We start from the raw sequence: 20,857 nt of genomic DNA, 5'->3' as shown, positions 1-20,857 counted from the left end.
TACGAATATGTTACAATTAGATTCATAGTTAAGTATACAGAGTGATCAGCAAGAACATTGTGTCCACCGACCTACCGTTGGAATAACCGGTCCATGAGAGAGCAGCAAAGAATGACTGCTGGTGAGACGCACGAACGGTGCGTGCAGCACCAGTGAACGTGCTGTCCGTGTGCGGAACTGGGAAGGCGCGGAGTCTATATGAGTCCAATAGAGGGCACATTGTGCTTTCTCGGAGGCTCGGCTTGAGGACCTCGGTAACCGCCTGACTTGTCGGGTGTTCGGAGAGCTTTGTGATGCGTGTCATGAACACAGGGGGAAACTAAGGTAGAGTCACGTCATGACATCGTGCGGTTGGGTGTCCACCCGTCATTACAGATATGGAAAGTCTTTGGTTGGGCAGACTGGTGAAACAGGACAGGCGGCGAACTGTGGCGGAACTTACATAAGACTTTAATGCTGGGCACAGTACAAGTGTGTCGGAATACACACTGCACCGAGCGCTCTTAAGGATGGGCCTCGGCAGCCGAGGACTCATGCATACGCCAATGTGAACACCACGAAATCAGCAACTGTGACTAAAAGGGGCATGTGGCAATCGGAACTGAACACTGACACAATGGCAGAGCGTTGCGTGGTCTGACGAATCCCGAAACCTTCTTTGTCATGTAGGAGTGAGGGCGTGGATCCATCGTCCTCTAGTGGAACAACTCATTGACTCCTGTTCATCGGAAACGAGACAAACTGGCAGCGGCTCCACTACGCTCTGAGGAACATTCACGTGGGCACCCATGGCTCCTGTGGAGCTCGTGCAAGGCACTACGACGCTTCTTGCACAGCACGTACTCCCCTTCACGACGATTTTGTTTACCGACAGCAGTGGCGTTTTTCAGCAAGATAATGCGCCGTGTCACGAGCCCAGGAGAGCTATGGATTGGTTCGAGGAACACACTGGTGAGGTACTACTGATGTGCTGCCCTCCCCCCCCCCCCCCTACGAATCTCCAGATCTGAATCCGATTGAAACGCATCTGGGATGTGACTGAACGTGGGGTCATAGCTCATCGCCTCTTCCCCAGAATTTACGGGAATTATGTGACTCGTGTGTGCTGATGTGGTGTCAATTATCTACAGCGACTTACCAAGGGCTTATTGCTCCAATGTTATCCGTGCCGAGGGTCGGGAATCCGGCTACTTGGTACGTGGTAGTAATGTTCTGACTGATCAGCACGAGAGACCTGCGTCTTACTTCTACGTCGTGTCCGCCCAGCAACTAATGCGGAAAGGTGTGGTCAGGACCATTGGAGCTGAAGACTGTACGGTCCATAGAACCACGAGAAGAACTACATTATTTTCAACTCCTACAAAAAGCTTACTTGTAATGCTCCGCGGACGCTGTCACTGGATCCCGCCATCTTTTCCATCCTTTCATGCATGCACCCGAGTTGGAAAAACGCCCCAACGACGGTCACCTTTTAAACTCCCTCTTAAATGCTAGGATTTGGACCACAGTGGTCAGCCATTCTCCACGGCAGGCGTCTTCACCAGCCGTCGTAACGTCTGCGCATTGAGTGTCCGCTGCCTTCTCTGTAAAGGAGAGCAACCGCACACGGAGCGGCAGTGACAAATGCAACATGAGTTTTCAGTTGTGGCAGACATGGAAGTTCAGCGCCGACATACGAAACTCCCCCAGACGCGATGTTTTTGGCCACTGTCTGGCAACCTCTAGACCCCTTAACGCTGACCGTCACTGCCCTTTGTTCACAGCGCGACTTCTGTGCCCATGCCGCGGTCACTTCAGACGCACAACACCGACCATCCACTCTTTCAGGTGCCTTTCTCTATCACAGATCAGGGTGCTATCGTTCATATGTGTAGCTTAAGAAGGGGTGAGGATTTGTGTCTACACTGAAGTAAGTCACGTGTAGCTTCTGGGTAACATGAAACTACGAAACTTTAGTGCTTCTTGCAAACTTCGGTTTCAAGTGCAGGTTGTAGCAACTGCATAGCCCGTATCTGGGATTAAATGTCGACCAACCTTCATGTCAGCTCAGTTCTCGAGGAGTTACTAACCGATGCCGACTTATCTGCTAACTAGTGGAATCAGATTTGTGAATCTTCAGCTTATTTTTTGATCTCGTAGCTAGCCCTGCGTTTTCCTTAGGAACCTTTTGCGGTTGAGTTTTACTTCTGCTTTTATAGTACTTACGATGAACTTGCTTGTACTGGTTTCCTATTGAACCCATCCATTAATTCTCAGCGATGTCTATGAATTGGGGACTGTAAAGGGCCACCAGGCATCATACTATATACCAAAATGAAGTGTTTTGTGTACTCTGTGCTACTGGCAAACACCTCTATAACTGACAGCGATGCTCGTACGTCTATATGGAAGCTGCACCTGAAGTTCAGCAGACACAGCACTTCTGTTTCAGGCATCCATTTCCTGTCAGGATTTTCTCCGCAGCAAAACGTAGAAATACAAGATATATGGTTGCTCAAAGTAGGTGCTAGACAGTGTTTGTCTAGAATGGAAAAACTGTATGCAGTAAATAATTCTCATTGTAATTTCATTGTACTGTAGTGCCGAAAATCCTATAGCCCTCTCATCGATGTCTCATTTCACACTTCAGTATGCTAGCACTTGCAGGGGAACAGCATTTGATGATCGTGAGGACATTTTACGCAAATTCTGGACGTACCGTTGTGTTTAGATGGACATTCAGCAGTGAATTTGGTATAAGAATACCATCGCGAATGACCAATTCCCGGTAATATTACAATACAGAACTGAAGTCAAATTGTGAGAAAAAATACAAGCATCGTCTGGCACACATTTTTATGTGATGTTTTCTCACTTTTTTAACAAGTTGGTGAAATCTCTTGTAAAGATCGGATTCCTACGTGACTTCAGGGAGGGCCAGTCGGGACGACCAGCCTCATTTGTAACTCTGAAAAATCTGAAACGACTGCGAACCTTATTCAGCGTGGAGCCCTCTACATCAACATGTAGCACAGCAACTCAGGATGTCACAACGGTCTCCTCAGAGAATAATGAAAGAGGAAATTAACCTTCAACTTCAGAAAATTCAACGGAGCCAAATGTTCAACCATTTCGATTTGGAACACCGACATTCTTTTCGAAGTGAGAGGGTGCAAATGGCTCTGAGCACTACAGGACTTAACACCTGATGTCATCAGTCCCCTACACTTAGAACTACTTAAACCTAACTAACCGAAGGACATCACACACATCCATTCCCGAGGCAGGATTCCAACCTGCGACCGAAGCAGCAGCGCGGTTCCGGACTGTAGCGCCTAGAACCACTCGGCCACAACGGCAGGCGTAGTGAGATGACTGCGGGCCTTAAAATGGAACAGTGGATGTGTATGATATTTCCTTTAGTGGTGAGGCACACTTCTGTCTCCATCGTAAGCGCTAAGCCATCCTGTACTGTGCGATCAGTGCACAATGCATTATTGAGACCATTTTTATTGACCGATTAGTCACAGCGGACAAATACATGGAGGTACATGAATATGAATTTGTACCAGTTTCACGTCGCGGTTGAACTCTCCGAAAGTACTCGACCATGCAGAATGCAACACTTCCTTATCATACTGTGGACGTCTTCGATATTTTTTCAGGAGCCGTTCAGAGATCAGATCGATCCCATGAAGATGGTAGCATTCACTGGGGATAGTGTGGAATAGCCCCGACCTCAATCCGTTTGATTATTTGTAAAGGGGTTATCTGATGGGCAGATCCTTCAAGGTTGCATCTGTAACAGTCTAGGATGTTGTTACTGCAATTTCCACACTGATTCTTACAATCTAAGATAATGCTCTACGTATTCAGTGTTGCAGAGGGAAAAACTTTGAAAATTTTGTATATTAAATTTCAGTTGTATGCTATAGCAAAAGTATGAAAACAAGAATCCACCAGCCCATATTATATGGTAGTAGACAAAAACTTTCTAACATCTACTTTGGGCCACCCTGTATTTGTATTAAAAGTATGAAATGAAGAGAACAAAAAGTTCACAATGCAAGCATTTAAGCTCACAGCAAGACCAAAATCAGACAAGAACACAGATTATCCGGTTCTTCCGAGACTGGAAAAACACCGTTCTCGTCAACTAGGCCACTTCATTTAATTCAGAGCACTGACAATTTTCTAGGATAACATTGCGTTTCAGTGTAGGTGATCGTCTGTTTATTATTTTCCGTACACTACACCACTATAATTTCGGAACATCACTTTATTTTTTCTATGTAAATGATTATAAAATGAAATCCAAATTCTTTTTTTGAATGTAATAGAAATAAAAAAGAGTCACATGGAGTCAGAATACGTTCTTTACAATCCATCGGGCCGGCTGCGGAGCGTTGCACTGGTCCCAATTAAAACAATTCGTCAATTAGTGTAAATATATTTGGGGAGTGAGAACCACAAAAACCGAAAGGACATAATTATGACACAACATGTAGATGTTAAAGATGGCTAAAGCGCATACTTTACTATTCCCATTTTCAAGAAGACCCTCATAGTTCTCTCTCGCCGTGCTTTGGCTCTGAATGACTGTCACCACTTTACGTTGTTGATCTACGTTTATAACATGACACGAGGAGTTTCACGCTGTGCTCCCACAGCGGCCTCATCAAGTGTCCAGCGCCGTACTACTGAGCCGGATTAAAATTCAGGCTATTCGCTTGTGACACTTCTGTCTTCTGTGAAAGCCAAGAAGAATTACAAAGGCTGTTGAGGGGTGAAACATTGTACTAAGCACACAATATGGACCGAGAGAATACAAAGGAAGATATCTTTTTCGGTCATAAAGAAAAGAAATTATTGAGAAACAGCACGAATATTCGGGATCATGTCGTCCACTGAACGTATTCTGCTGCTCTGGAGTCAAAAATACATGGCGGACGGAGCAAGGAAATCGCAAAGAACATCTTAGTACAGACGAGTAAAGCATTCTCTGCTGGAACTTGTCTACTACTGCCAAATACAGGCATTAACGTGAAAAAAATAAATTTCTAGGAATGTATGTCCGAATCGCAGAATAATACACAAGCAAGTAGTGGACTAGGGAAGTACAGAAAAAGAACTGTCGCCTTTGATTTGTTGTAGAAGGATGCTGAAAATGAAGTTGATGTAAGAAATTAGTTTTTCAACAGACTCGGTAAGGAAAGCAATATGCGGTACACTCCACCTTTTCTAGAACAAAAACTGGATGAGCGATCAGGTCTTCAGAAACTAACTGGTGTGATGCTACAGAGCATCGTCAAAGGCAAAAATTGTAGGCGAAGTTAAAGGTTAGAAAATATACAACAAATAACTGAATCAATGAACTTTTATCAGTACGAATAATCGCACTTGTGGCCCCAATATGAAGAGCATAAGATTTCAGGAGTGTCATATGATCTTTGTTTTGTATGGTGTACTGGCATCGGTTTCCGGCGACGATTTTTAGTGCTATTTCTGACAAGGAATGGTGGATCCCCGCTTAATCCACATTCGCACAACAGCACTCACATTTTCTTTTGATACGTATGTTGCGCCAGCCACTTCTTGAACCTTTAGTCTCCAATCTGCCCACACCATGCTGTCTACTTTCTCAATGTTCCCTCTACGGCTGCTGATTTGGAACGACCGTCACAAATAGCATTCCGATAATCTCGGATTTTTTCATGAATCTCTGTTGAACAGCAAAGCTCCAAAAATAAAGATTTTCAGCTTTATATTCCCTTTGACTGACAGACAGACGCGCAAAAACTATTAAAGCTGGGATGAACAGAGCTACTGCGCTAATCACACTTAGTTTTGCCTTAAATTCCTTTATTAACGATACCAACATAAGAAGGCAAATGTTATCGATGTCAATGTAATCGCTTCATTGTCTGCTTGGTCGTCTTATTAGATAAAACAGACGGAATTTTCCCACAGAAATTACGCCACATTAGTTTTCTCTAGCAGGAATATTGCATAAGTAAACTGGCTGGGGAACACGCCCTGCTCTTTTTTTTTTCGAGAAGTTTTTATAATGTAAAAGTTGCTGTCCAAAGCAAACGACGTCACAGACTACCCATAAATCTCTGTTACGGCGTTGCGTTCAGTGAATAATACGCTGAGCCGTGCGGAATCCCCCTCAGGGGGACAACAGCCGCCATTAAGAGGCGTGCAAGATTACGGCAGTCTCATCCGGGGCGATACATCGTTATTAGCTGCGTAAACGGAATCATCTCCAAAGTAAGACAAACGGCCTCCATGGCATAAGACCGGTGTTAATGTATTACGAGCAACAAAATTGTTTGTAAGGTATAAGTTGGGCTTTACGTCACAGCGTACCTAAACAACACCTTAATGTATTATACAGAGAAACAAGTCGGTGCCTCTTGTATTTCGAGAGTAGACAATCCGCCTAAAAGTGCTGACCGAAGATAAGAAATCAGATAATGGAAATCTTAAAATTTGGTCATAACGGAAAACAGAAAAACCTTCCTGTAGGGTGACATACTATAGTTGTGTTCTGGCGGAAGACGCAAAAACGTGACTTAACTAGGATTTTCACCGTGTTCTACTGAAGAATAACTGGAAAGTATAGCTTCGTTGTTTTTTTTTCGTATGATTTCTAATAGTATCCATGACTACAGAATTTTGGAGTTTACGGAGGGGATGATATGTGCTAACATATCAGTGGCACTAAATGTACACCAAAAATAGTTGCACGGTGGCCACAGTTTTTTAAAATCACCTACGTTAATTGACAAATTTAAAGATAGATAACATTACGAGGGAGGACCAAAAGAAGCGGAACATTAGTCATAACGTTTTTATTTCTTATTGTTTTTTCACCAGATTTTGATCATCTTCAAAATGTTCTCCATTGACCACAACGCAGTTCTTCAAACGATCCTTCCATTGCTCAAAACAGTTTTTAAATTCGTTTATCGGGATGCTACTGATGCCTTCCAGCGATTTTTGTTTTACCTCCTCCATAGGAGGAGAGAACGGGGGTGGGTTGACTATCGATGTCATTCCGTTTTTCGTCAAGAACTGCTTTACGGAGAGGGAGGGGTGGGGTGGCACGTTGTCATGATGGAAGACCTAGTCTCCTATGCACCAACGTTCTGCCCCTTAATAAAACATAACATCTCCTTGGACACTACAATCATTACCCAAGGAACCACCAGTCTTACATCATACATACACAGATTTTGAACATTCAAGTTTACGGCAAACACAACTTCTTAAAACTAGTGGCTCATCACTAGACAGATAACTTCCTCCATATGCACTATTAGATTGGTGTACAATACTCCAAGTAGAGATTCTGGTTCTACCCCGAGGAACGAATTTTTTAGTGTGCACAACACCTCTGCAGTCTAAGAAACGAATGAGCATTGCCTTGATGTTTGACTTCACTTGGCGAGATGTTTTGGGACGCGGACAGCCACTGGCTAGACTGCTGCTATGTTTCGGGTCTTATTTATTCATCGACAGTAATGGCCTTGGAAAGAAAATCAGGGTCGTCTTTGAGCTGAATTTGAATCTTAAAACATGCCTGAAGTCGACGCTCCCTTTACTCGAGTGTGAAAAGACTAGGGAGAAATTGGGCTGCAACCCTTCTCATGTGCAAATCTTCGGATAGAATCCTCTGAAGTGAACTCCATGGTAAGCCAGACAACTCACAGAGTTGATCAATGATTCGGCGACGGTCTTCACGAACGGGGGCATCGATTTTATCGACGTTCTCTTCGGTTCTTAACGTTGAGGGACGTCCTGAACGGAGTCGGTCTTCAGTTGACATTTCTCCGTTTTTAAAACGTGAAAACCACTCGAAGGCTCTGATCTTACTTGTGGCCGCATCCCCAAAAGCAGTCTTATGCATTAGGATAGTTTCCCCAACAGGAAACAAAATTTCACAGCCTCTCGTGGCTCTCGACAATCTGCCATCACGTTTTCGCCGAAACCGAATAAAAAGGTTCTCATGGGCGAACCGTGGCAGTCACTTCGATAGAACTTCGCACACTGACTCAGATGGCGAGACCGTAACGGATACCTGGTCGAACAATGGGTTCACCCACTCTCCCACCCCACCACAGCTCAATTCCGGTTACTTTTGGATTCTCCTTTTTAATTACCCCGCAGAAGCCACAACTCACAGTTTCAGGATCCAGTGAGAAAATTACTGCAGAGACCTATGTATCGCTACCTAAGAAACCCGAAGACAAGGTTAGTTACAGGACACAGATAGGCTTTTAAGCAACTATTCTTCCAGCGCTGTCTTATTGATGCTTAATAACACCTGAAGCGACGTATATGACGCTGAGACAATTAATTTAAGATACACGGGGCCTCAAAGTCGGGGAAATACCGCAAAAGTTGATGATAAACGTTGAAAACGTGACGTCACCAGATGACGTACCACGCGGCACTTGCAGCGATTAGGCTTAGGCCTGAACGGGTGATGTGGCGGTTGCACTCGAGCAAACGGTGGGGATTGCGAATACCCTTTTGTAAATGTGATTTGCTGTAATCGTAGAATTCATTGTCCCAGGAAGGGGAAACTTTATTGACACATTCCTGGGGTCAGATACATCACATGATCACACTGACAGAACCACAGGCACATACACACAGGCAACAGAGCATGCACAATATCGGCACTAGTACAGTGTATATCCACCTTTCGCAGCAATGCAGGCTGCTATTCTCCCATGGAGACGATCGTAGAGATGCTGGATGTAGTCCTGTGGAACGGCTTGCCATGCCATTCCCACCTGGAGCCTCAGTTGGACCAGCGTTCGTGCTGGACGTGCAGACCGCGTGAGACGACGCTTCATCCAGTCCCAAACGTGCTCAATGAGGGACAGATCCGGAGATCTTGCTGGCCAGGGTAGTTGACTTACACCTTCTAGAGCACGTTGGGTGGCACGGGATACATGCGGACGTGCATTGTCCTGTTGGAACAGCAAGTTCCCTTGCCGGTCTAGGAATGGTATAACGATGGGTTCGATGACGGTTTGGATGTACCGTGCACTATTCAGTGTCCCCTCGACGATCACCAGAGGTGTACGGCCAGTGTAGGAGATCACTCCCCACACCATGATGCCGGGTGTCGGCCCTGTGTGCTTCGGTCGTATGCAGTCCTGATTGTGGCGCTCACCTGCACGGCGCCAAACACTCATACGACCATCGTTGGCACCAAGGCAGGAGCGACTCTCATCGCTGAAGACGACACGTCTCCATTCGTCCCTCCATTCACGCCTGTCGCGATACCACTGGAGGCGGGCTGCATGATGTTGGGGCGTGAGCGGAAGACGGCCTAACGGTGTGCGGGACCGTAGCCCAGCTTCATGGAGACGGTTGAAAATGGTCTCGCCGATACCCCAGGAGCAACAGTGTCCCTAATTTGCTGGGAAGTGACGGTGCTTGTGTAGTATCTATGTAGATAAAAATAATAATAATAATAATAATAATAAAAGGTAACTGACAGATGTCAGCCCAGTCACTGAAACCAGTCACCAGAACCCCAAATTTCAGATATTACCTCTCGGGTCGGCTCCACACAAGTACCTGTACCTCACGAGATACCATGTACGCACTATTTCATATTTGTATACTAATACTTACTGCTGGGTAGTGTACATTACTGAGTTAGTGCATGGAGTGTCAATACTCCACATTCCAGGTAACGTATAACATGGCAACGCGATTTTAGGAAAACTGCATTAAATTTGCAGTTATCGTGCATGATTTCACATTCATTGTATGGATGCAATTCATCTCTAGAGTAGGCCTGAGTATTGGAGCGTGTGCTTCCGAGGAGTCAAGAATAGCTTATACTTTGTTGTCCAAGTACCAATCACCATTACATTTAGGAACTTCGTATGGTCAGGCTTCATATAAATCTCTATGTTTAAAAGAAGTTTCAGAGAAAGAATTCCGAAGCTACGAGTTACGGTACATGGCAGACGTCTGCAGATGTATGAATCATGCAGCTTTCACACGAATAAATTATAGAAATACACCAGCAATTGTGGCAGAGTGAAACAGAGGGATGTCATGTTAACTTGCTTAAACCTTACATAAAAAACTAGGGATAGAAGCCAAAACCGGAATGGCTGAGATACACTCAAGATATCTAAGTTAAGAGATTGCCTTAGGAGAAAATCGGGTGGGGAAAAGAAGATCAAATGTTATTTCGTCGAAGTGAAAACAAACATATTAATCTACGTGACACGTGTGAGAACTGGCTGTTAACTACAACACAGCGGGCAGGGACGTGCCAGGCTGTGCGGAGTGGCCGTGCGGTTAGAGGCGCCATGTCACGGATTGAGCGGCTCCTCCCGCCGGAGGTTCGAGTCCTCCTTCTGGCATGGGTGTGTGTCTTGTTCTAAGCTTAAGTTAGTTTACTTAGTGTGTACGTCTATGGACCGATGACCTCAGCAGTTGGTCCCATAGGAACTCACACACATTTGAACATTTTGGACGTGACAGATTTACGTGGCAGATATGTATGAAACAATAAAGCTATTCCGCCGTGTAAGACGCAGATAAAATTGATAGGATGGAAACAAGATTTCCTTAATCATGATATTACTTCAGTACTAAGAAAATCACTAGCAGTAATAGGAAGTAGAAAGTTACTGTGGGTGACATGCTACCAAACTTCTAGTCTTAATCATCTTAGTCATATGTTAAGTGTTGTGAAATATTCCGTTAGTAGATAAAGTTTCAAGACTTTATTAACAAAAAGTAGATCGTCGTTTTGATGCTTCAAGGTTCTCCAGCCTTCTCCCTCCCGAATCCGCAGAACGTTTATAAAGCATGTCAAACTGCCAGGAAAGTCCTTCTTTGGGAACTTGTTCCACTCGGGCCTCACGTTGGCTTGGATGTTGGATACGAGATCAAAACGTTAACCCTTCGTCTGAAGTTCTGCACTTTGTCCTTTATTGCTAGGGCCGCATTGATAAAACAGTCTCGTTATCCATGATTTTTTTTCACGGAAGAAATGCTCGCGTTTTGCGTTTCAATCAAGCCGTAACAGGTGCACACGCGCCCTTGTGTTTGTTGGGGAAATCAATATGTGCGAGCCAATCTTCGCATACACTTCTCTCTCCTTCATTAAATTATGGAGAATACCTTGAACACGTGATTTTGAGATGTTTCTCCATTATGTACTGTGACACAACAAAGTTGATACAGTACAGACGCACGTCCACTACGTAACACTATCGGCTCACAACTGAGTACCTTAATCCACATCTGTTACAGTTGTTAGTTCAAGTTTCTACCACACTTACATATACAGAGAATAATGTAAGTCTCGGAACCTTTTGGACCGTTGGTGAATGTTAGACTTGCACCGTCTAACATGCTACAAGTGCAAAATGCACACTAACATGATGTAAGAAAAAACTTAATGACAAAGTGAAGATGATTTGCGATTCTTCTTATCGGAAGTAAGGAAGTTAGATAGAAATGGATGTCGTACATGACACACATTACACGTGGAGGATAAAAGCCAAGATAGATTAGTGAATGTGTAGTGAAATTTAAATAGTGAATAATTAAAAGTAAAAAGCACAAAGTTATAAAACAAATGCAGAAATTCAGATACAAGACATGAGATCAGGAGTTACAGTCGAGACAAGGATGCTGATGGAAGCAGACTGGGTGAAAAACAAGGTGGTGAGGAGATATTTCACTTGGGGAAGCAAGAATGGATAAAGGAGGAAAGGAAGACACGTTATAAACAACAAGTAAGGATAGGAGATCAGTGGAATAGCATATATGAGAAGGATACAGGAGTAATTAACTCTGCATTGCAAAGACACGTAAAGTGGAAAACGTGTAGGTTAAGAGGAACATTAAAATGCTATAAAACTATTATCGATGGAGTTTTGTAGATGGCACACTGAGTAGAAACCATTGGTTACAGAACGGAAGAGTAAGAACTGAAGCGTAATGACTTAACAAAATTGGGGCATAAAAAAGTTGGGGTTACTGGATTAATTTTGCGAGTCATAATTATTGGAAATGGGAAGAAGAGTACAATTTTTCAGTCGGAAATGAATGCAATGTAGTAGGGAAAGCGAACCAAAGGCTGCGATTTATTGGGAGAACACTTAGAAAACACAACACATCTTCGCTTATCCGGCCTCTTCCGGACGACATCGAATAAGTTCAAAGAAGGTCGGCTCGTTTTTGGTATTGCGGAATAGAGGACAGAGTGTCACTGATATGCAAAGTCCGGTGGCAGACGTTAAAGCAAAGGCGTTGTTCGTTGCGGAAGGATCTCCTCACGAAATTTCAATCACCAACTTTCTCCTACGAATTCGAAAATATTTTGTTGACAAAGACCTACATATAAAGAAATGATCATCATAATAAAGCTCGCACGAAAAGATTTTTGTGCTCATTTATCTCGTGCGCTGTTTCAGAATGGAACGGCAGGAAAATAGCTTGATGGTTGTTCGATGAATCCTGCGCCAGGAGCTTAATGTTAACTGCGACGTAATCAGATAGATATGTAGGTATAAATCTCGTTTCATTCTTTTCGCTTACAGCTCCGTTGTGTAGCTTTTGCTTTGAAACATCTATGGACTTCCTTTCCCTTTTGGGCAGTGCGTTACAAAGAACGCAATGAGGAGACGGAATGAAGGCGCACAGGGGGAGAGGAGGCCACTTGGCGAGAGCCCCTGGAGCTGTCAGAATGGTTGCCGTGGTTACCAGGGACGTGGAGTACCGCTTCTAGTGGAGGGGCAGCTGTGCAGGCGAATTCTGGGGTGCTGCGCTAACCCAGTTCTGTGTTAGGGAGGGGCAAACGAATATTTTCGGTAGTACAACGGGTAGCAATGGAAACTGTAAGAATTTAACTTCAAACTACGTAGTAAATAAAGGAAGTCCTTGAATTATAAGTTGTTGTTTAAAAAATTTGGATTTCAAACTATAAATGAAATTCTCAATACTGCCCCGAGGTGAGGTGCACACAGTGTGACGTAGCTGTTGGCGTCGTTAGCTAGTGTATGCTGTGGAGTGCCGATTCAAATCACTAAAAATTACCTGTTACATCGTGTTTATGATTTTTGGAATGTTTTTCAAATATCCTAGTTTAAAATGTTCCTATATTCTGGAACAATCGATGCTTCCATAAATACCAGATTTCTGCAATATTCCATATTTGTGCAAATAATCGGTCTCTTCTATTGGTCTCACCAGCCTTCGGACTGGGACTTGATCGTGATTGGTGGAGATACAGGGTGATTCAAAACACGAAGACTATTAGGAAAGTAAAATCCGATCTTTGCTTTGCACAGATGTGTTGGTGTGTCCACAGTACGGCTCTTAATCGCGTCACTTCGCTCTTTTCAGTTCAGATTGCATGGTGAGCGCGTAAATTTGCGTAGAAAATAGTGTCTCCCGCCAGGTATGAAGGCCTGGTGACAGATTTCGCGTAACGTCATGTTTCCCACATAACGGGACTGTTATGATTTTCCTTCTTCGTCACCGTTCTCGGCCCCACTCTTCAGGGGCAATGAAGATGTCCTTGGAGCGTTTTCGACTGGAAGTGTTTGATCATCTGCAATATCACCCGTAATTAGCTTTTCTTGAGTTTCATCTCTTCGGTCATATGAACCTCTGGCTGGCTACATAATCTAGTCGCCGGTCTGGGTCATTCAGACCTGCCTGGCTAATTAAGTGCCCAATTAAACTTCAAGGAAAACTACATACAAACATCTCCCAGGAAAAAGAAGGAATAAATACAGAAGTAGACGCCTTATGACGCCTTATGACGTTGTTAACTTCGAGTGTTAATTATTTCATTAACTGACGGGGAAAATGTTTAGTCACAGTAAATGTATATCAGTTATGGATGGCACATGCCACAATGCAGTCTGCAATAGACTGATCCGTGTGACTGGATTTCACTCTTATGCTGACGCAAATATTAACATTGGTAGAACAATTTTGTAAATAGTAAGGAACAAAAGGGCCAAAATTATGAAGCGATTTTCTAACTTTATAATACAGGAAGAAATTCAGGTGTACGTTTAGCGAACAACAGTTTTGAAAATTCAGTAAGATACAAAAATGATTAGTAGCATCAAACTAACAAATTATGATATGGGTCAAGTTCAAAAGCACAAAGACCTTTAAAGCGCACGAAAACTTATTGAAGTAACTCGTCTGCCAATAGCTCGTAATTTTTGTGTGCTAAAGATTAATCATCCTCGAAGTCAAGGTCGTAAACCAGTTTTATCAAAGTAAATATTGTCTGTCTCAGGAAGCTATGATGCACCTTCAGTGCTTTAAGCTCACTACCCCTCATGTAATGGTGGTTTTGTCACGATGTATGTTTGCTACTACATCGGCCCTTATGTGATTTTGCCTGGCTCTAAAATTTTGGTTTTCCTGCGAATGTGTATTAGCAATATCGTGTACCAGTGTTCGTAATTATTTTTGAGAAGAGTCATTATTGTCAATTTTATAGTTCTGACATGTGTACCGTTTGTGGGCTACACTAATATAGTAATTTAATGTTTTATATTTTGGCTGTATATGCCACTGGGCGCAATTTTCTCAGCGTAAGCACCACCTGCCTTTTTTGATGTATAACTACATTATTTGTACCAGTGCTTCCATACTGTTATAACGGGAGTGTTAATTTCCTTCCTTTTTTATTGTTTTTGTACCTAAGGACGTTATTAATACTGATAATTTCAACGTTGCCTTTGTACGTCAATTGGCACATGTTTCTCGGCACGAGCGCCACCTGCCCTGTTTTCAGAGTAACTAGGCTCGCCTATTACACTCAGTCGGTTGTGAGCTCTGCAAGATCCGTGAGCTATTTTATATTAACCTGACAAACCCTGATTCTAGGGCTATATTTCATTTTTGACACATGTATCTATGCCGAAAATTGTAAAAACGGCGATGGTACATTAGTTCTTACGAATGTAAAATTGTAAGTACCAGTCGTCGTTATCATACTTCTGTAACGCAAGAGTACTCTAATTTGTCTTAAAATTTTTTATTGGCTTATAAGTTTCATACTTTTCTAGTATAAGGTATTATGTTCATTGCCCTTAGGTTACCTTCTGAAGAAGACAAATTTATATTTGTCGAAACCTAGGCAAAGAATTCCTTTGTCCATTGCAACTGGTCGGCTGCTTATAATTTCATTACGTGAAATCGTTGCTGTTGTGCAGCTATGTTTAAAATATTAGGTTTAAGTATGTTTGTATGTCTTAGGTGGTTTCGAAACGTCTATACGGATGTAACTGTCTATTTATAAGGATTTATCCGAAAGGGACAAGACGTTTTTGGTTTGAGTTTGAACGATTGCCAAGTTGTATGTCATTCTGGCGCGATCTATAGCCAAATAAAACTGTTCCTGACGACTTCTACCAGCAGAACGAATTGTATCAAAAACATCGATTCCTAGCGGAATCGACGAAGTGAGTTCCTGAGCTATGTAGTTAAAACACCAGTTTAGTTTTACATTCTACAATAACTCGTCGTCATCAATCATTTTCCTTAACAACATGTTCCTTCGGTCTGTTAAGGCATCTAATGTCTGTGTAATAGTACTTCACGTTCCGTACAGTATAGCTGTTAAGAACCGCATTGTGCAAAATACAGCTGTAGCGGTATATTTTATTACAGACGATCGATTTCAGCCTAGGCGTAGGCTATCATCGGGTAAAGAACCATCTCAGGTATGCATATACGGTAATTATAGCACCAGTTGTGAGACGTACAACGGGTGATGGAACACCATGCATTTGATAATTGGTACTATAATTACGCATATGCATAGCTGAGATGGCCCTTGACCCGATGTTAAGGTGAGCCTAGACCGATCTAGATCGTAAGTAATAAAAAATACCGTTACACATGTGTATCCGCATAAAGCAGTTCTTAATACTAATCCAAGATTTCCACATTACCTCCATAAAATATTTCTAAAAATAAATATTTCAAGAGTAATGTATTACATGTTCCACTACCAGGCGCATGACTGATTGATATTGAGGGTCTTTGGAAGGTTCGACCATACATTTTATTGACTCGTTGTGTAAGGGATCCGTGAGCCCACGAAGATAGATTTTACTATCCGACACGCACGTCGATAGCAGACAGGAGTCGATTGTCGAGCGTTGCAGGAGGCAGTGAGATAAGCGTCGGGTGGAAGCAGTACTGGGAAGACAGGCAACAATAAAAAATGGCGGTCGAGCTGAGTACGGTGCAATGGCGGCTGCTTTCAGTGAGGACTCTCCGGCTTCAGGCCACATGTGGGCCATCGGGACCATCCGGCCGCCGTTTCATCCTCAGTTACGGATGCGGATGGGAGGGGCGTGTGGTTAGCACTCCGCTCTCCAGATCGTTGTGATGGTTTTCTGTGACCGGAGCCGCTACTATTCGGTCGAGTAGCTCCTCAATCGGCATCACGAGGCTGAGTGCACCCCGAAAAATGGCAACAGCTCATGGCGGCTGCATCGTCACCCATCCAAGTGCCGGCCACGGCCGACAACGCTTAACTGCGGTGATCTCACGGGAACCGGTGTATCCACTGCGGCAAAGCCGTTGCCCTTTGTGTGAGGGGTAATTCGTACATTCACGGAGTGTGACAAATGAGCACGTCCCCTTATCGTCTGGAGTTGACCCTCATCAATACCGATTCGCGAGTGATATAACAGCAAAAGTGACAAGTGCCGCATTACGTGTTTCGCATCAACCGCGCCGGCCGGCAACAACCATGGATTGCCGTGAGGATCCTTGTGAAAATTAACCATCATCATTGTGTGTGACAAAGTACTGAAAACGAGCAACCACTGAAAGATATAACCGTAACTAAACGTTTCAGGCGAAGGTAGCAACTGCCTCCGAATTTGTGTGTTAATAGATATTACACATCAGGTTGTATATCGCCACCTTTGTGGTTTTCAATAACAGAAAAACTTTCAATCATTAACTATTTTGTCTCAGAACAGCTGCATTGTGTTGAAATAGCCCCGATACCACAGCAGAAAAACCGATGACCTTTCACCCATAACCACACGGTCATATATTCTTAACAATTAAAAAATCCTATAAAGGGTATAACGGGGTGTTTCATTTGCCAGAAATACTGCACTCTGCAATTGTACAGGGATCCTGAACAAGTAATCACTCCGATGTTCAGAGAAAGCACTAAGATTCCCACATGTCCATGAGACTTCTGTAGGAATTGAAGAGTCCCTGTTATTCAACACTGCACTTCGTTCTGTCCTCTCTCTCTCTCTCTCTCTCTCTCTCTCTCTCTCTCTCTCTCTCTCTCTCTCTCCCTCTCTTTCTCTGTCTCGCTACAGCACCTGCAGACCTACTCTCAGTCAGACATTTCTTTGCTATGTACAAACGGCGGTAGCGAACTGCAGCGAAACTGATTTGCATTTGTAGTTTAGTGTTCGCTAACAAAGGTCCCTGATAATTTTATCTAATTATTAGTAACCACCAAGTGTAATGAAATAACGTTACTGAAAAACGTGCGTCTTAATTTGATCCCAGAAAGCATCACCTTACAGGATTCCTCTTACAGTGCCCACGAACTGCACTATGCAGCAAAATGCTATTCGTTTTACTGGATTCCTGTCTCTTTCTCAATGTAATAAATTTCTCAGTTGAAATACCTTATGGTACTTAAGTGCTAAGGTTATCAGTTCCTAAGCTTACACACTACTTAACCTAAATTATCCTAAGGACAGACACAAACAGGCAATTTTTTGGACAACATGGTTGTGGAGAGAAGTATCGATTAGTATGATTGGCGGTATTATAACAATAATAAATGCGATTAGGACTATTCTTGAATTACTGACAAACACCCATGCCCCAGGGAGGACTCGAACCTCCGCCGGGACCAGCCGCACGCTCCATGACTGCAGCGCCTGAGACCGCTCGGTTAATGCCGCGTGACCACTGAAAAAAGTGGATCCATTTGGCGGCTAGGCGTATCAGTTATATGAAAGTCTGGTGTCTCTTCTTTCGGACATACACTGATTATGTTCCCATACGGCCTACAACGTTGGCACCATTGTTTTTCCGAATGAGAAGTGACCACTTGGTCAGATAACGATGATTTCTCCTATTCCACCTCTACTGTACCTAACAACCCACATATGGACCTAACTATTTGCTTAGTTGTTATCATCGAGAAGTCTTTTACTGGAATATCTTAGACACCATGGTGTTACGGCCCCACAATGAATAATATTTTCACTTCTCATTATCATGTTGTCTGTACGAAAATCAGTTTATTATGGAAAGCACTTTACTATCAACAACATCGTTAAAGTTTATCTACAAACAGGATGCCGTTTATAGGATGAGAATAGTTGGATTTCGGAATGGCATTTGCTCTTCCCAGCTGTTTCGACTGTTAGAGCCAGCGATAAGGGTGCTGGAAGCTAGAGAATTCTGTGGGGTGGTGTTTCTAGACGTGTGTAGAGCATTTCATTCCGTGTGGCTCGACGGCCTCATGGGAAAACTCATTCAACTCGGGATACCAACGTCACACGTGGTCCTTCACCGGTCCTACCTTGCTGGTGGAATGGGGAGCTTCCACGTGGAGGGCGACGAGGGGACGCTGACAGAGCGGCAGGTACACGCAGGTCGCTGTATTCCCTACACCCTGGGTGGCGAGCGCAGCAGTGGCGCTTTACGCTGCCAATACTGTGCTGTTCATGCGCAGACCACGAGACGCAGCCTACAACTCAAGTGCGACGCACTGGGAGCATGCGCGACGAATCAGCGACTTAAATTCACCGAGCTAGGCAGTAGTCTCAACCTGAGGGATGCTGCCGCCACATCTTCCATCTGTCAACACCAGCCGGCCGCTGTGACCGAGTGGTTCTAGGTGCTTCAGTACGGAACCGCTCGACTGCTACGGTCGCAGGTCCTTAGGTTAGTTAGGTTTAAGTAGTTCTAAGTTGTAGGGGACTGATGACCTCAGATGTTAAGTCCCATAGTGCTCAGAGCCATTTGAACCATTTTATCAGCACCAAGCCATCCCATGGACGAAAGCCGCGAGATAGGGTGATCCCCGACCAGAGGCTCACATGCGGCCAGCATTGAAATGACTTCAAAAGAAGAGCATCTACATCTACATCTACATCTACATCTACATGACTACTCTGCAATTCACATTTAAGTGCTTGGCAGAGGGTTCATCGAACCACAATCATACTATCTCTCTACTATTCCACTCCCGAACAGCGAGCGGGAAAAACGAACACCTAAACCTTTCTGTTCGAGCTCTGATTTCTCTTATTTTATTTTGATGATCATTCCTACCTATGTAGGTTGGGCTCAACAAAATATTTTCGCATTCGGAAGAGAAAGTTGGTGACTGAAATTTCGTAAGAAGGTCTCGCCGCGACGAAAAACGTCTATGCTGTAATGACTTCCATCCCAACTCGTGTATCATATCTGCCACACTCTCTCCCCTATAACGCGAAAATACAAAACGAGCTGCCCTTCTTTGCACCCTCTCGATGTCCTCCGTCAATCCCACCTGGTAAGGATCCCACACCGCGCAGCAATATTCTAACAGAGGACGAACGAGTGTAGTGTAAGCTGTCTCTTTAGTGGACTTGTTGCATCTTCTAAGTGTCCTGCCAATGAAACGCAACCTTTGGCTCGCCTTCCCGACAATATTATCTATGTGGTCCTTCCAACTGAAGTTGTTTGTAATTTTAACACCCAGGTACTTAGTTGAATTGACAGCCTTGAGAATTGTACTATTTATCGAGTAATCGAATTCCAACGGACTTCTTTTGGAACTCATGTGGATCATCTCACACTTTTCGTTATTTAGCGTCAACTGCCACCTGACACACCATACAGCAATCTTTTCTAAATCGCTTTGCAGCTGATACTGGTCTTCGGATGACCTTACTAGACGGTAAATTACAGCATCATCTGCGAACAACCTAAGAGAACTGCTCAGATTGTCACCCAGGTCATTTATATAGATCAGGAACAGTAGAGGTCCCAGGACGCTTCCCTGGGGAACACCTGATATCACTTCAGTTTTACTCGATGATTTGCCGTCTATTACTACGAACTGCGACCTTCCTGACAGGAAATCACGAATCCAGTCGCACAACTGAGACGATACCCCATAGCTCCGCAGCTTGATTAGTCGCTTGTGAGGAACGGTGTCAAAAGCTTTCCGGAAATCTAGAAATACGGAATCAACTTGAGATCCCCTGTCGATAGCGGCCATTACTTCGTGCGAATAAAGAGCTAGCTGCGTTGCACAAGAGCGATGTTTTCTGAAGCCATGCTGATTACGTGTCAATAGATCGTTCCCTTCGAGGTGATTCATAATGTTTGAATACAGTATATGCTCCAAAACCCTACTGCAAACCGACGTCAATGATATAGGTCTGTAGTTAAATGGATTACTCCTACTACCTTTCTTGAACACTGGTGCGACCTGCGCAATTTTCCAACCTGTAGGTACAGATCTATCGGTGAGCGAGCGGTTGTATATGAGTGCTAAGTAGGGAGCTATAGTATCAGCGTAATCTGAAAGGAACCTAATCGGTATACAATCTGGACCTGAAGACTTGCCCGTATCAAGCGATTTGAGTTGCTTCGCAACCCCTAAGGTATCTACTTCTAAGAAACTCATGCTAGCAGATGTTCGTGTTTCAAATTCTGGAATATTCCATTCGTCTTCCCTGGTGAAGGAATTTCGGAAAACTGCGTTCAATAACTCCGCTTTAGCGGCGCAGTCGTCGATAACAGTACCATCGGCACTGCGCAGCGAAGGTATTGACTGCGTCTTGCCGCTTGTGTA

Source organism: Schistocerca gregaria, chromosome 4 (genome assembly GCF_023897955.1).
Source record: "Schistocerca gregaria isolate iqSchGreg1 chromosome 4, iqSchGreg1.2, whole genome shotgun sequence".
Lineage (NCBI taxonomy): Eukaryota > Metazoa > Arthropoda > Insecta > Orthoptera > Acrididae > Schistocerca > Schistocerca gregaria.
The sequence above is the reverse complement of the archived record's forward strand: the minus strand, read 5'-3'. Positions refer to the sequence as shown.